Raw genomic sequence first — 18,902 nt, 5'->3', positions numbered from 1 at the left:
AGAAATGAGAATGTTGGTTTGGTATCCAGAAAATTTAAATTTCATAATGCCACTTCACACACACATACATTACTTGGTCAGTTAAAACAAACATTTGACACCCAAAATTATAATAAAGGAATGTTCAGTGTGGTAGTCATAGAAAACTTTTGCTCAGATATAACAACCCTTTTGTAATTTATGGTAAACTAATCTTTGACTAAAAACTTGTGTAGTGATGTTTTGTTTGACAGTTTAGGGACCAACTTCTTTCCAATACATGATGTTGTTGATAATCCCTATACAAATTATGCACTCATGCAGTTGAGCTTGCCACATGCAGTTAACTTGGCACCCATGTCTCTTTTAGTTTTATCTAAAAATTCTTCTAAGAATATGTGAACTTACCCCATTTCAGACCCTATTTCCAACAACTCAGGTTCAGGCAGTCCCGCTCTTACATTTAAACAGCAAGAACATTGCCTTAGAAGAGTTGATGTTGTGTAACCAACAGAGTCTGATTTGCAGCCAGGAATTCCAGGCACCTGATTTGCATAGTACCTATTGAAGTATGGAATACAATATCAATATGATAAACTCACATGCTGACTATTTCAATTTCAGTGTGTGTTTTTATAATTTCTGACACATTCTGGAATATTTTAAATTATGCAGTCTTTACACAATAATATAACCAAATACTAAATTATTAAAAAATACAGCAAGCCAAATCATGCAATGGGTTACACCTATAAAGATGCATTCAATTTCAATGTAAAACAGTACATGAAGAAATTAAGCATATATTCTGTTAGGAAACAATACACTTAATACTGTTAGGATTGCATCCGGTATTTCAGTCTGTGACACAAAACTACACAATCCCGTACAAATCACAATATGTCAGTAAGAAATGTTTGTCTTATACTACATCGCAAAGTACCGAGTTGTTCATCGTTGTCAAAATTCTAAAGAAATACATTGAATACACAAACACGTCCACACCACTACATGTTATGTAGTACAACCTGTGACCTTGAAAGTGTCATACCCGTGGCAGAGTCAACAAATACGTGACTGCAGTATCGTATTGATCGCGACATAACCATAACACTGAACTCGCTGTCTGACACTCATTGTGAGAGGCGGTCATTTAGAAACGATCACCGAATCTGATATTTTCGTCAAACACAACGGGTAAAAAGGTACATGGAACTAAAATTCGCCAATGTCTTTTTACAAAAGTCATGTACAAGGAAAACAAACAAACAAAGACTTAGCAGTTACTGTTAATCTACATTCGGGAGTACCGTTTGCTACGTGTACAACAACCTGAACATGGAGGCTGCCATCTTGGCATGATATTATGATTTAAACAAAGAACCAAGGACCGTTGAGTAAAGTACGCAAATACTGCATTTTACAATGTGAAATAGTTTGCCAACAGTTCCTGCCGCATAATCTGTTCAAAGAGAAAATATAAATCGACATCCTACGAGTCTAGCAACAAAACATTTCAAGTCATCCCATCGAGGATTTCGGGGCTCTCGTAAGTTGAGTACAATAGTCCGGCTTGCATACGGAGTACATGTAAGTCATCCCTTCCTTCTCCGTTCGGTGAAGAGATAACCATGAAACCTGGGCTTACCAGGGATGCTGGTAACTAAAGAATTAATGCACCCTGTAGTAAAATATTAGCAATAAATCGACTATTTAGTAATTTTACCTTGCCATGGCCCCAATCCCAGTTCGGAGGAAACGCGTGCACTGTCTGCAAGCAGGACTAACGCTATAGTGCTACACCAACGTACTAGTATCAGGCACGTTCATCCATTCCGTGCGAATATGTAACTATTGAATGTCATAGTCACACGAATCAATCTGTGGTTTTTTTTTAATGTATGGTAAATAAGATTTGCTTACTTATTTACTATGCATAAAAAGTCATGATCCAGAATTCCAGATTGATTCGAGTGCCAGTGGGTCGTCCTTTGAAAATTCGAAATGCCAAAAAAGAGACTTACCTATCAATCAGAAATCTTGCCACGCTACATGTGATTTTAATCCTTCCTTATTCTTCAGCACATTCCATCATTTGATTTCCTTGAAGATATTGATTTTACTTTGTACGATCACGACTTGGATTGAGAATGAGATCTAGAGCAGCCTGGATTTTGTGACGTTACATTACATGGGTAAAGTGAAACACGCATGTGCAGAACTGATGTGACATAGGCTTGCTTGTGTGTGCTCGATTTATTTTCAAATCACTTCCTGTACGTACAATAACAAACTTTATATACATATTTTACTTTTTAAAATTTTATTGAGCCACATACATAGATTTGGTCAGTCTTGATTAGCACTATTTTTCCAAGTAGAAAAAATTTATTATATTAAAAAAAATATCAAAAATTCAAAAAAAATACCCTATCCTCATCCATATGGCCACTTTAACTATCAAATGCAGACCATTTTATCTACCAAGAGAACTTTCATCTGTCATCCTCACTGCCGTATTCATTCCTTCTCAGGTAAACTCTGTCTTGTCCAATTATTGGACATCTTAACCCGGAACGAAAATCAGAATCCAGAATCTGTATCAATCATAACTGGTGATTTTAATAAAACTAGCCTTAGAAGTGATCTCCCAAAGTACATCCAATATGTCAAATGTGATACTAGAGGAGAGAATACACTAGACCATTGCTATATGATTATACAGAATGCTTGTAAGTCAATACCATGTGCACCTCTCATTAATTCGGATCACTCCATGATTTACCTGGTTCCATCCTACAAACAACAACATAAATGTGGTAAGCCAGTTAAACGAGCGATTCATCAGTGGTCAGATGCCGCTATCAACAGCTTGCGTGCCTGCTTTGATGCTACCGATTGGGATGTATTTCAACAATCTGCAACCAACATCGATGAGTACACAGAATGTCATCGGCTACATTAAATTGTGTGAGGAAATGTACATTCCACTTAAATCGGTTACCAAGTATCCAAATGACAAACCCTGGTTTGACAAAAATATCAAACATAAACTGATAGCCGAACAGATAGCCCTCAATTCAGGTGACAAAGAAAAATACAAGTATGACCTTCGAAAAACCATATTGTTAGCAAAATGGAACTACAGAGATAAACTTGACCAGAGATGAACTGAAAATGCTCCAGTATGAGGGGAAATGTTGTTAATGTGCTTGCTGAGACTTTGAAATGTACATGTCTTTCTGTACTGTCATACCTTTGTGTAATCAATATCTGTAGCAGGTTCATTTCCCTTATTGCAAAAATCATCAAATATGCTTCTTGACACCATCATATCTTTGCTCGGTCAATATCTTTAGCAAGTTTCATCAAATTTGGTGCAGTTTTTCTTGGAATAGGCCCTAATTGCCAAAGTTCTTTAATTATGCTAATGAGCAATTACTTGACAGCACTTAATCTCATTAAGAACTATCATATCTCTGTATGATCAATAATATCTGTGGCAAGTGTCATCAAATTTGATGACGCCATTCTGGATGTATAACCTGATTTACAAATATTGATTAATTACGCAAATTGCCCTTAATTAACTTGAAACAGGTTAACAATTTTAGTGCTTTTATATCTTTGTATGATCCGTAGATGTAGCAAGTTTCATTGAGTTTGGTGCAGCCATTATGCATATATAGCTCCATTTATAAAATCATTAATTATGCAAATTGTCAATTAAATTTGCAAGCCACTTCCACCAAAAACTAATCAGCGCACATACAGACAGACAGACAGACATCACCACAACATCAGCTCCCATATGGGAGCTAAAAACGAGTTAACATCAAGTTATTCTAGAGATCTGTGGCAAGACTTCAACGAATAATATATCTGAAATCTAAACCTAAATCAACGATGACGGATAACAAAAACCTGGCTGATGAACTGAACACTTTCTACTTTCTACAAAGTCAGTACTCACAAAACTAATATTACCGATGATAACACTTTCTACAGTCGTAACAAAGTCAGTACTCACGAAACCAATATACTGATGCTAACATTTTGTCAATGTCTGAGAATGATTTTCGCACATGAACATTAGCAAAGCAGCTGGCCAAGACCAGATATTACCACATTTATTAAGGGCATGCTCAAGTCAACTTTCTGCCATTTTTACAAGCATTTTCAATAGGTCACTTGGTATTTGTAAAGTTCCCGGTCTGTTTAAGAAGTCAATGATTATACATGTTCCTAAAAAAACTACCATCTCTTAACTTAATGATTACAGGCCTGTCACCTTAACATTGGTAATCATGAAAGCATTTGAATGTCTTATTCTTCAGCATATTAAGTCTGTACTTCCTCCTTCATTAGACCCATATCAATTTGATTATCACACAAAACGTTCCATTGGAAATGCTGTCTCTATTGACTCTTGATCATGTACTCAATCATCTCGAAAAAGCTAACTCTTATGCCTGAATCCTTTTCATTGATTATAGTGCTGCATTTAATACCATAATATCTGTAAACCTTCACAAGAAATTACTCAGACTTGGCTTCGACAACACACTTTGTAACTGGGTTCTGGATTTCCTTTTGAATAGGCCTCAGGTTGTTAAAGTTGGGTCACTTTTTCGGATTCGATCACACTAAATACAGGTGTCCCCTAGGGATGTGTCCTTTCCCCAGTGTTATATTCTCTTGTCACTTACGATTGTGAATCAAGTGACGGATCATTGATAGTCAAATTTGCAGATGAAACAACCGTAGCAGGCTTTATTCTGAATAACAATGAGTCAACATATTGAGACCAAGTGGACAAATTTGTTGACACCAGAAGTAATATAATAATAATTAGTGCCATAATAATTTACAACTAAACGTCAATAAGACAAAAGAGATGACTGTAGACTTTAGAAAGAATAAGGTTGATGATATTCCTTTGACAATTCTTGATAAGGATGTTGAAAGAGTTCACACTTTCAAATTTCTTGGTACGCTACTTTCTATTGACTTGAAGTGGGAAAGCAGTGTATAATCATATTGCCAAGAAAGCTCAACAATGCCTTTATTTCCTTCGACGTCTGAAAGGTTTTGGGATTAACAAAGTCATTTTAACGAAATTCTACCGAGAGTGTCCTTACATTTTCCATTACAGTGTTGTATGGTAACACCACTTAAAGAGATCATTTTAAACTTAATAGAATAGTTAGGACAGCAGCTAAGATCACTGGCGAAGATTTTGCACCCTTAGAGTCTCAGGAAGTCAAAGTTTATCATTAGTGACATTTATCACCCGGCTCACCCGTTGTTTGATATGTTACCGTGCTGTACACATTATAAATCTTTCAAAATCAAAACCAATCATTTCAAAAACAGTTTTTATCCAACAGCTGTTCATATTGTAAATGAGTCATAATACTGTTGGACTGTCCAGCGAAATGTTTTTTTTAACTCGAGTTTTTCACAGAAGCACTACAAATTTCATTGTACAATACATATGACAATAAAGTATTATTAATATTATTATTATCAAATCGGTAGGTGCATGCTAGAGATGTGAGGGGTGAATGCACGGATGGAACACAGCATACAAGTCCCCTCCAAGCAGTGCCCATTGGAAACTGAAAAAGACACCCCTTGAATTAAAAATCTGACCAAAATACACATACACACACTTGCAGATAAATTTGCAATGCCTAATTAAAGCATTACTGATTAACAGTTGTGCTAACAAACGTTCCAGTAGCAGCTAGTACATTTTGTAATATACATACAACAGACAATATAAGTAAATACTCTTAAACAAAGGCACCATTTATTTGATCCTGAATATGTCATAGTTCATACTCAAACATTTGCCCCAACACTTTTTGATAACAGTGATAAATAAATAATTTAAACAGCCATTTTGGATAACAATGTACAATGTTTTCTCATTGTTTCAATCAATGTGTAAGCACTGAAGGAAATTACATTGAATTATTTAATTTACTTTAATTATCAAATTCTTTATCATGTTACAAACAAAGCAGTATCAGATACATTCTGACTAAAATGATTGCAATTATAGGAAGAATCCATCAAATTCAGTGAATTAATAATAAAAGTATCATTTAAAGTATGCTATCCATGAAAGAAAACCTTTCTCCAGAGAAAGTTTAATATTTGAATATCAAATTTCACATTGAAGTCATTGAAAAATAGCACCAGTGGCATTTGTAGCACTACTTAATTTGACTGTTGCTATGAGCATGGTCTTGTTGCTATGCATATTTGCTTACATTTTTTAAAAATCTTTATTCACTTGCCTACCTATTGTAGAATTCATCTTTGCAACATACATCATCATTTGGCTGTTCCTATGGGCATTGTCTTTTTGCTAGGCACATTTGCATCAATTTTTATTCTATCTCTCTTCATGGGCTACCATTTCCTGTTATCTTTGGAATATACATCATTTGGCTGATGCTATGGACTTGGTCTTTTTGCTAGGAATATTGCATACATTTTTTGAATCTGTATTCATTTATCTACCCATCCCAATTGTTATCTTTGTAATATGCATCATCATTTCACTGTTACTAAAGGTGTGGTGAGAGTTGCTAGGGCTAGTTGTATCACAACGTTTTGGACAATAACTGCAGAATAAGACCATCAGAAACATCCCCACCAAGTTTCAGCCCCATTCACAATATAGTTTTCAAGATATAAATTTATGATCAAGTGAAAATTGAAGGCCTAATTTGCATGTCGCAAATTGCATATCATATTGTGAATACAGCTTCATCTACACATACCTAGACACATCCCCATTAAATTTCAGCCTAATCTGCTCAGTAGTTTTGGAACAATAGATTTATGACAAAAAGACACATTTTCAGTCCTAATTTGCATATCAGTGATAGGATCATCATGTCATGAACAATTCTTAAGACACCCTCTAAGAACATTCCTACATCCATTTGATGAAATTTTAAACTGATCTACCCAATAATTTTGGTCTGTACATTTTCTTTTCCCAAAACGAATTTTTTTTACTCACATCATACACCTCCGATGCGATCATTTTGTGCTGAACAATTTCCCAACTAGGCATCTTACGTAATGACCCACCAAAAACCAAGGCAGTCTGGCAGTTTTGGAGTTTAAGTCATCCACACACACACACACACACACAGCCACAGACAGACAGACAGATGGACAGACATTTCACCACGCCTATAGCACTACTGAACTAATAAAAATTACTACTTTGTCTGCCTATTGTGATTAACTTCAAGCTTAGGCCTTTTATGTTTCAGAGCATTTTGAATTTACAAAAGTATGAATGTTTTTTTACTTTGGAAGAATGTTAGTACACAATAATCCATATTCATTATAAATTATTATGGTGCTACATGGTCCATTCAATGTGGGCTGTTATGTATTACAGGTTTATGAAACAATTCCTCTTTCTGTTGGAACAACCATTTAAAGGGGCCCAAGTTGAGTTTATAATATTTGGGTGCAGTTTTTGCCTCATATTTAAAAGGTGCTTGCAATTGACTGAACTGAAACCAGGTATTAAGATACAATCCATAAAAGATGCAATGACAAAATTAATCATACGTGTGAAAAATGTTCAGGAAAGCCTTACTATGCAGTAAACTTCTAGCAATGCCAGAAAACAACTGTAATGTTATAAAAGACATGCATTCAAAGAACAATATATCGGAATGTATTTTTACTTGAGTGAAAAGCTTAGAAACTCTGCTTATGCCACTTCAGTAAACATTCTCGGTACACAACATAGATGTTTGCAGTCTTCATCTGAATCTCAAATGCTGTCAGGCAGTTTGTTATCAATTCATATGAGCCATTTCAACCAGGGGCATGAGGCAACAATTCTAGTGAAATCCGAAAATGATTATAATATAAAGGCCCAAATCAGTTTAATATGTACGAGTCACATTTACATCATATTTCCTAGTTTCTTTATTTTTAAATAAATGGCATCATGATTGATATGTACATGTACACTTATTTGTCATAAAAATAATAAAAACATTTTTAATAATAGAATAAGTTTATAACATGACAGATTCAACAAAACAAGTATATATACCAATAGTTTCAGTCTGTTTGTAATACTTATCTGTTACCAAGATGGAAAATAATCAAGAGACAAAGTCGATGCTTAGTGCCCTCATGCTTGAAAGATGCCAGTTGACGTGCTGGTGAGCTCGTGCTCAAATGTGTTCTTTGCTTATACTAATACAGAGGGGTGGGACAAGGCATCAAATAAACCAATCAGGATGCTTGAAATCGATCATGTGACCTCAAATTTTATAGCGATGCTTGTTACCACCTGCTGCCCTCTTGTGGCGAGATATATATTCTGAATGTTGTAGTACATTGTGGAGTTTATGGGACATTACAACAGATGCCGAAACAGCACATTATTTCAGGTGAAGCTCCAAAACGTTGCATCTTTTTTGTGAGGAAAAATAAACAAAAACACAATTGATAATATCTTGCTTTAATCAATATTTGGTGCCAAAGGGTGCGGCAGGCTCGAATATATACAGTTGATTCCAGTCTATATTATTTTCATAAAATTACATAAAAATAATCAATAAACAGTAGTCATCATATCTTTATCACTTCAAAATATATACTAGTTGAATGAAGGAGAAAACATAGCAGCATTATTTTACTGATAACCGTAAGTTTGCCCAAAACAGATAGTGACTGTCAATGAGGGCGATGTGGTTTCATGCATATGGAGAAAAAATAAGGCCTGTGTCCTACTTTCTTTTTTTAAGCAAATGAGCAAATTGAGCAAATTGAGCAAATGTTGAGCAAATGTTGAGCACGCACAACAAATTTTCTTCGTGTTCCAATGTTCCAATACTAGTCAAGATTCAAATCATAAGTCCGAGCAATCGCGAACTGGCAGGCCGTGAAAAACATCAGCAGTCAATCATATGGCCGTGTATGGCGCTAATCAATCTGCTGCTCTTACAATGTGCATGACATGCGTGTGTGATACGCTATTTCACATATTGGACACTCTGTGTGTCAAGCCAAATTGAAGTATTAATCCAAAGAGTACTTTACTAAGGACATTATATTACTTTGTGCATTGAAATGATACATTTTTTGTTGTGAAAACACTAAACAGATTGTATTTCTCCATGCTGTTGATCTAAAAGCCATGATATAGGAGTCTCCTTACACCTGTGTACCTGGTCATTCTACAGATATTTATTATGTATCACAGCACCATGGCAGAACTTATGATATCTTCCACTGTTGATATACACAAGAATTGTTGCCTCATGCCCTTGTTTCAACATTGTATAAACATGGTTAGCTCTTTGATAATACCATTGATGGTTGGAATGAAAAAATGTTTAGATTGCCTGTATGTTACAAGACATATTTGGTACTACAGTACAGTACACTGTGCAACTATCATGTATCAATTATGATTGGTCTTGACAGACAGACAGACAGACAGACTCCCAATATCTCTTAAGCTCTCCCCCCCCCCCTTCAGAAGCTAAAAATTGTTACATTTCTATATCAATTTTTATTTGGGGGGGGGGGGGGTTTGAATATCACCAGATGTAGTTGGAAAGTTTGGGGCACACAGTCATGTCATAGTAACCATGTACACTTCCATATAAATTCCAAGATTCACTAGTAGTCACTGCATACAGCTGCTCGATGTACATAAATCCCCATAGAATCATAACAGGCCATCACTCACTAAAACCCATGTTTCTGGAAGAAATTAGATTTGCAATGCCATTTTCAAATACAATTACTGGACAAGAAAAAGCGAGTGTGCAATTGCTAAGGTCGGTTTAATACGGCAATTATGATGTTAAATGAGCAAGATGAGGCAGAATGATTTAGTGCAGAATTTCTATTTGAGAAGTACTCAAGTTTGCAGAGAAAGCACTCATTAGCTAGTCAAGTCAGGTCACTAAATTTAGAATTTTAATAAATGATGTATTGCAAAAATAGCGCCAACGGAATTGTAGCACAAATGTACAGTTTTTAAAAATGTTTACCCACATCCTGATCTATGCTACATGTAGATATAGGTGTTCAATTGCTAAATGATTATCCGTTTGCCTATCCAACTCTGTTGTTATCTTTGCAATATATGTGACCAATCTGCTGTTGTTATGGGCGGGGTCATGTTGCTAGACATACTTGCATACATTTAGAATGTTCATTCACTTGTCTATGAATCCCTGTTATATTTGCAATATGCATGATCAAGTGGCTGTTGCCATGGGCGTGGTCTTGTTGCTAGGCATATTTGTATATACTTTTTGAATGTTTAATAATAATAATACTTTATTCCAGAATTGTAAAGAATTGACAAAACAATATGGAAAAGGAGAAAACGGAAAATAGTTGTCGAGCAACTAGTTGAGTCCGTACTCCATTCACTCTTACATTATATTGCGTTAAACTCATTCTGGGCAAACTGTTCATATGTAAATTAACTGAAATAACTCAAATAAAACAAAAACAAAAATACACATCAACTAAACTCCTGTAAAAACAAAACTATAAAAACACACGAAACAGAAAATAACGACATATATCTTTAATATTCGATAGACTGAAGATGTTTTTTGTACATATTTTTAAAATTGTGTCTACACTGTATGTTCCTTATGCTGCTAGGTATGCTATTCCATACTTTTGTAGCAGCATACTTAACTGTGAACTGTCCCGCGTTGTGTCTGGCGATCGGTATGACCAAGTCTTTCCGATCGCTCTGTCTTGTCCTGTGCGAATGAGTGATTGGGGTGAAAAAATCTTGAAAAGTATCCGGTGGACGAGAATGCAGAGCATCATGTACAAAAGTTGCGAGCAGTAGATTATGTTGTTTGAAAATGTTTAAAATGCCAAGTTTCCTAAAAAGTGGTGCTGTATGTGCTGTCCAATTACTGAAAGTCATTATGCGTATCAATTTCTTTTGGGTCAGAAATATTTCGTTCAGGTGTGTGCGATAGGTGTTGCCCCACACCTCCAAACCATAAGTAATGTGGGGAAGAACAATTGAATGATATAATAAGACAAGGGTAGACTGTGGCACTGAGTGACGCAATCTCAAAAAAGACACCTGTTAATTTACTTATCTTTGCTTTTACCTGTGAAATGTGTGGCTTCCAAGAAAGACTGTCATCAAAAATCACTCCAACAAAAGAAGAACGATCTACTCTATCAATTATTGTATCCTTCCATTGAATTAAACCACAACATTCTACATATTTTCTTTTACTCTTTATGACTGTGAACTTAGTTTTCGTTGAATTTACTGTCAGTTTGTTGGCATCACACCAATTACTCACATTCTTTAGATCGCTATTTACAGTGTTATTGTCAATATGATTTGATCTGTCTGTGAATGGACAAAATACATTGGAATAGTCGTCGTAGAGTCTGAAATCAAATATTTCCGACGACATTGGAATATCATTGATATATATTAAAAACAATGTTGGCCCTAGAATTGACCCCTGGGGAACGCCACAAGTTATCTTTTTTGTGTGTGAATATACTCCGTTGATGGCAATATACTGACTCCTAGAACAGAGATGGTTTTGAAACCACTGAAGGGGTAAGCCTCTGAAACCATAATATTCTAATTTTGCAGTCAAAATATCATGGTTTATGGTATCGAAGGCTTTGGAAAAAATCTATGAAAAGACCTAAAGTAAGATTTCCGCTGTCAATTTCTTCTAGAAGATATTGGGATAGATTTATAATTGAAAGTTTTGTACTGTACTGTTTCCTGAAACCATATTGGATTATTGGTGATTATGTTGTGTTTATCAAGGAAAGATACAATTTGTTTATTCACAATCTTCTCAATAATCTTGCTAAGCACTGGTAAAATTGACACGGGTCTGTAATTCCCCATGTCATCTGAAGTACCTTTCTTGTATATAGGTATGACCCTTGCAATCTTTAATTCATCAGGAAACACTCCCTTTGAGAATGATAGGTTGATTATGTGACTCAGTGGCCGAGATATTTCGCTCTGTGCGTCCTTTACCAGTCTTACATTGATACTGTCGTGACCTGTAGCCTTCCCATTATCAAGTGAGGCAATTGTATTTCTAACGTCATTCTTAGTTACAGGATGGAGAAAAAAAGAATATTGGTTTGGTGTCTTCAAATTGTCAATAAAATGTATCGACAATCCCATAGAGTCATCTATATTGTCAGCAAGGTGTTCACCTATTTGGACAAAATAGTTATTAAAATGTTCTACTATATCTTGTAACTGACAATGAATTTCTGTATGGCCGTCAGATACCACTTTGATTCGATTCGGTATTTTCAAATTATTGCATTTCTGTTTGCCCAAAAGTTATTTTATAACCCTCCACATTTCTTTCGTGTTGTTTTGATTCGCCATAAGGAGATTGGTATAATAATAGTGTTTCTTGGCCTTTTTCAGAATGTTGGTCAGAGTATTTCTATACCTCTTGTAATGACTGAAGAGAGGTTCATTAAATCTATTTTTGATCACTTTGTCGAACATCTTGTGCTTCGTATTTATTGATTTCTTTATTCCAAGTGTAATCCAGGGTTTGCGTTTCCCTTTTTTCATTTTTCTGTTGATCCTTAGAGGTGCATGCCTTGAAATTTTGTGCTGAAGTTATGATATGCAAGATTGACGTCATCATGGCGAATCAAAACCTCTTCCCAGGATTCTGCTCTAAGTTCATTAGTGAATTCATCGCTTTTATACTTGGAATAATCTCTTGTAGGAGTATGATTTGTATCTGATGGTGGTGTACAGAAATTGCTCAGAAAAACAAAAACTGGTAAGTGGTCAGAAATGTCAGCGAGAAGAACACCGGAGTCAATATGTCTATCACATAAATTTGTGTGGTCTGAGAGGTAGTTGTAATATGGTTTGGGTTCTTTATAAGTTGTTCAAAATGTAAACAAGAGAGATTATCAATGAGATTTTGAGAGATGTTCGAAGACTGATTGACATTGATGTTAAAGTCACCAACTATGATACATCCATGGTATTTGTGATTGATTTGACTTAATGTATTATCTAGGCCTTCTATAAATAACAGTTCATCATTACCTGGTGGCCTATAAATAACGCCAAAGATATAATGTTTTCCTTTCTCAATGAACTCTAGCCACAAGGACTCTGTATTCGGAACTTCGATATCATCTAGGATATTGTAATTCATGGAAGAATGTATGTAAACTCCTACCCCACCACCTCTACCGTGTTCTCTGCATTTTAATTCCAGTGTGTAATTCTGTATATTGAATAAAGTTTTGTTTTGAATTTGCCAAATCTCTGTTAGTCCGATAAACTTAAACTGAGTTTTAATGGCGTCCTCGAATACCGATTTGAAAGCTTCAAAATTTCTGCTCAGAGATCTGGTATTGATATGTGAGGCTGAGAGTGCATGAACTCTATTTATGTATTTTTCATTGAACTCTGAAATTGAAAATGTGTCAGTGGATACTTGGAAAATGTTTGTCTCTGGTAACTGCATCAAAAGTCAAAAGAAAAATAATAAATTCAGATGAACATGTTGTTATACGAGTCACTTGATCTTGACCAAATCTCCCTCATTCCGTATGACTATGGACAGTGCTCCTTGATCCTTCTTGACGTATATGTTGCCATTAAAAGTCCACAAATATTTATAGTGCAGAGCCTTTCTCTTGTCGTTTACTTTTTTCATCACGTTTCGCTCGAGTGGTGTTAAGTTCTCGTTAATGTAGACTTTGTGCTTGACCCTGTATCCTAGTTTGTCTGTCGTTACGTCTTTCATCTTCTTCCTATCTTTGTATATTCTGTCGCGGGTTCTTCTACTGGTGAATTTCACAATGATCGGGCAAACTCTTATGTCACGGTTACTCTCCCGTCTATCTTGGTTTCCAGTTCGGTGAGTTACTTCGATGTCTTTAACTGTTATCTGGGGATCAATTGTTTTCATTACTGCCAGTGTTATGTTGTCTGTATTTTCATTTGGATTTTTCTGGAATGCCATGGATTTCAATGTTTTCTCAATGTTTGTCCACTTGTCTAAGAATCCCTGTTATCTTTGTGAAATACACCACCGTTTGGTTGTTGCTATGGGCGTGGTTTTGTTTAATTTAGTTTAGTTTATTTCAGTAAGACAACAAGATCGACAGTACAGATATACAAATAACCAGATTTAAACTGAATGCCTCTCGTAAGGGAGTCAATAATTATGCAAATAACTCATTAAGCTAAAAAAAACTATGGTAACAGGCTTTGTTTTTTAGACAAGCGTACTTTCTCAGGTTAATGTATGTATGAGTGTATGATACTGCTTAATTACTGAATATCGTTCATTATTCAAATACTCATTAAAGGAAAAAGTTGTAGCAACAAACTTCAAAGGACAGGTGCGTATTATTATGGTTGATGTACGTATCATATTATACGAAATTTGAAGCTTGCATTTTTAAGATACAACCTAGTTACCTAAAATCATTAATTATGCAAATTTTTCATTAAATCTAAGCTATATAAAAGATTTTATAGGACATATCCGCTTTGTTATGGTTAACGTACGTACTAAATTGTATTGAAATTGAAGTATGCAGTCTTAAGATATAGCCTAATTACCGAAAATCATTAATTATGCAAATTATTCATTAACACTAAGGTACATCAACTAACTTTATAGGACATACACAATTTGTTATGGTTAATGTATGTACTGAATTGTATTGAAATTGAAGCATGCAGTCGTAAGATATAGCCTAATTACCAAACATAATTAATTATGCAAATTATTCATTAACACTGAAAGGTACACCAACAAGCTTTACAGGACATATGCGATTGTTATGGTTAACGTGTTTACTGAATTATATTGGAATTGAAGTATGTATTCTTAAGATATACCCTAATTACCTAAAATAATTAATTATGCAAATTATTCATTAACGCTGTAAGATACATCAACGAATTTTATAGGACAAATGTATGTTGTTATGTTTAACGAATATACTAATTTAAAATTATATTGAAATTGAAGTATGCAGTCTTATGATATTGCGTAATTAGTTGATTTCATTAATATGCAAATTTATCTAATTGAACATTAACAGATCTGGCTCAAAACCTAATCAGGTCTAGCTATTACCCTAAAGATTATATATCCCAAATTTCATTACAATTGAGCCAGCCGATTGTTAGAAAATGATGACACAGACAGACAGACAGACAGACACACACACAGACACACCTTCCCCTTTTAATACCTCCCGTACCCTTACGGGAGGTAAAAACTGGTACAAATTGTTGAATTACTTGGATAACCCACAAAGTCAAAGACTTGTTTCCAGTGGGGTCCATACAGTGATTCAAGAAAGTGGCGGGATAAGCAAAGGTGTTTAACTACATGAAATAGGAAAGAATATCAGAAGTAGGGAAAACGTTTAGGCAAACTATTATACCAAATAAACTCATTGTTTTCAGAATCTCTTATCGTACTGGACAGATATGATTTGACCACTTTTTTAAAGGCATTTCTTTGTGATATCTGTTTTGTTTCTGGTAGATTGTTTCAGTCCTTAATGGGTTGGCATAAAACGTATTGGCTATGGGGTGAGATCCCTGCCAAAATTAGGTGTTACCTTTATTTCAATATGATTTTATCATTCAGTGGCATTATTTTATTATTATTTTATTATTTCATTCTTATGCCATTATTATTTGATCATGATTTCATTCTCATTTGGTCATTATTTCATTCTTATTTAACCATTATTTCATTCTTATTTGGTCTTATTTGGCCATTATTTCATTCTTATTCCATTCTTATTTGGTCATTATTTCATTATTTGGTCATGATTTCATTCTTATTTCATTATTATTTGGTCATGATTTCATTCTTATTTCATTATTTGGCCATTATTTCATTCTTATTCCATTCTTATTTGGTCATTATTTCATTATTTGGTCATGATTTCATTCTTATTCCATTATTATTTGGTCATAATTTCATTCTTATTTGGTCATGATTTCATTCTTATTCCATTATTATTTGGTCATGATTTCATTCTTATTCCATTCTTATTTGGTCATGATTTCATTATTATTTCATTATTATTTGGTCATGATTTCATTATTATTCCATTATTATTTGGTTATGATTTCATTATTATTTGGTCATGATTTCATTATTATTTGGTCATGATTTCATTCTTATGACTACCCAACACCGGACTTCACATCATTTCATGGCATTTTACTGCCTACGAGTAACCATGTTTCATGTACACGAAAGCCTAGAGTGGAAACAAGAAGGCGTACACTAACAATAGTAACAGTAAGGAGATTTTGCCTGGAATCAACAACTTATATATGCCAAAGTGCATTTGGACAAGGAACATTGTACTGTCTTCTCTTTACTGCACACCTCCTTCTCGACTCCACTAGCACTCCATGAGGATCGACCCTTCTTAGACTTTCGCGTACACGAAATATGGTTACACGTGTACCCATAGACAATAAAATGCCGTGAAGGCGTTTCATACCAGTGTTGGGCAGTTGTTCAATTATATGTTCAACTTTGGTGTCGAGTTCATCATTCGTCAGGGTCGCGTATGATTCTGACACTGATACTGCTGACAGCCCATGTTGTGATAATCGCCTTTCGACTGTTCTCGCAGACACTCCTAACATTGCTGACATCTTTGGAATGGTAAAACCTTCACCAAGAAAGAAAATTAACTGTTCTCGTGAAATTTTGAAAGAGGGTCGTCCCACTCTCCGAGAGTATACACTTTGGGTTTGGTAATAATAATAAAATAATGATGAAATAACAATGATAGAATGATGAAATGAGAAATAATGCCACTGAATGATAAAATCATATTGAAATAAAGGTAACACCTAATTTTGGCGGGGATCTCACCACATAATTAGCAGCCTCACCTTTAACCGTTGGCTGCTCACTCTACCCTTGACATCCAGTATACTCAGGGCATCAAACTGATCAGCACCTATGTGTAATCTGGGCTCCACAGAAAGGATGAACCGTACAATTTGTTTTGAGCAATTTGGAGTTTCTTTTTAAGAGTTTTAGTATGAGCAGAGTACCAGGATGAACACGAATAATCAATGTGACATTGGATTAGAGCAGTGCAAAGGGTTTTGCTGGAGTTGTGACTGAGAAAATGTGCCTGTCAATAGTGAAATTTAAAGTCATGGTCATGGTTGCTATAGGGGTATTTGTATACATTTTTGAATGTTTACTCATTTGTCTACCAGATGATGTTATTTAACCAAAATATACTGCCATTTGATTGTTGCTAAGGGCATGGTCATGGTTGCTAGGGCCAATTGTCAAAAATTTCGAAGGAAATCTGCAGAATAACACTTCCAGATGACCAAGTTTCATTCTCAGTGACGAAGTACTTTTTGAGATTTAAGTTTTTTGACCAAAATTCACATTTTTACACCTAATTTGCACATCACTGATGAGATCATTATATGCTTAAAATATCATCATCTATACATCCCCAGATGCATCCCCATTAAATTTCAGACCAATCTGCCCAGTAGTTTTGGAATTAAAGATTTTTGACCAAACAGACTCATTTCAGCCCTAATTTGCATATCACTGATGGAATCATGTCATGAACAATTCATAATCTAAACACCCTTAAGAATGTTCCCACCAGATTTCACACCGATTTGCCCTGTAGTTTTTGAGTTTAAGTTTTTTGACGAAATATAACAATAATAATAACAATAACAATAATAATAATAATAATAATAATAATAATGACTTTTATTATCAAAATGCAAATTAAAATACACATCAACAAACGAGTAACCCTGTTAGGACCAGCCTAATCTACCCTAGTACCCAAACAAGTTAAGCAAAAAAATAGAGGAAAAGTAGACCACACTCGGAAAAGGACAAACAGTACATCAAAAACAGTACAAACAAGTCAAATGACATAGTCCCCGCTATGATTGGGTTTTAAGGAACTGGCAGTTTATGTTGTCATTTTCAAACCTGGTTAATGTTGTTTGGCCTCATTTGGTTGTTTTTGATATCACTACTCTGTTCAAGCATGTCTGAGTTATGGCTTTGGACATGGAAAATTCGCAAACAAAATGGCTGCCAGGCAGCCCTATCGCATTGTATCACAACGAAAATGAATATGCACATGTATGTCATATAACACTGTCCTAATAGCAACTTTGAATGAGATCTGTTCACGCATTTCTGAGTTATGGCTTTGGACAGGGAAAATTCGCAAACAAAATGGCTACTAGGCGGCCATATTGGATCATATTATAAAACAAATTGACGTGCATATGTATGCCATAGTATGTTGCCCCTGTACCAAGTTTAAAAAAATCGGTCCAGGCATCTCCAAGAAACGGCTGCGGACAAACGGACAGACGGATGGACGGAACCCAATCCATAAGTCCATGTCCAGGACTTCGTCCGGCAGGGACTAACTAACCATAGTATTGTAATCTACTTTGAACTAATTATAGTATTTGGTAAACCTTGCTAGCTTTGCACTGTAATCTAATTAGAACTAACCATAGTATTGGGTTAACCTTTCTAGTTTTGCACTGTAATCTACTTAGAACTAACCATAGTATTGGGTTAACCTTTCTAGTTTTGCACCCTAATCTCATTAGAACTAACCATAGTATTGGGTTAACCTTTCTAGTTTTGCACCCTAATCTACTTAGAACTAACCATAGTATTGGGTTAACCTTTCTAGTTTTGCACCCTAATCTAATTAGAACTAACCATAGTATTGGGTTAACCTTTCTAGCTTTGCACCGTAATCTACTTAGAACTAACCATAGTATTGGGTTAACCTTTCTAGTTTTGCACCGTAATATCATTTAGAAT

The 18,902-nt window shown here is 35.0% G+C and overlaps 1 protein-coding gene across 5 annotated transcripts in view; it reads right to left on the bottom strand.

Annotated features, from left to right (window-relative positions):
• The window catches only part of LOC144447248 (lysophosphatidic acid phosphatase type 6-like), a 178,392-nt gene that overhangs the window by 52,851 nt on the left and 106,639 nt on the right, over positions 1–18,902 (bottom strand). The window contains exon 9 of one of the 5 annotated variants that reach the window (XR_013482002.1): positions 388–540. The exons of 1 other annotated variant lie outside the window; for it this stretch is intronic. The gene's annotated coding sequence lies outside the window, so the exon portion shown is untranslated. Of the gene's footprint in view, positions 1–387; positions 541–2,666; positions 2,776–8,341; positions 8,449–10,463; positions 13,953–18,902 lie in introns of those variants that run through there. 3 more of the 5 variants (XM_078137160.1, XM_078137161.1, XM_078137159.1) reach the window with 3 other exon arrangements.

This window comes from Glandiceps talaboti, chromosome 16 (genome assembly GCF_964340395.1).
Source record: "Glandiceps talaboti chromosome 16, keGlaTala1.1, whole genome shotgun sequence".
Lineage (NCBI taxonomy): Eukaryota > Metazoa > Hemichordata > Enteropneusta > Spengelidae > Glandiceps > Glandiceps talaboti.
This window is presented reverse-complemented; position numbering and strand designations above follow the sequence as displayed.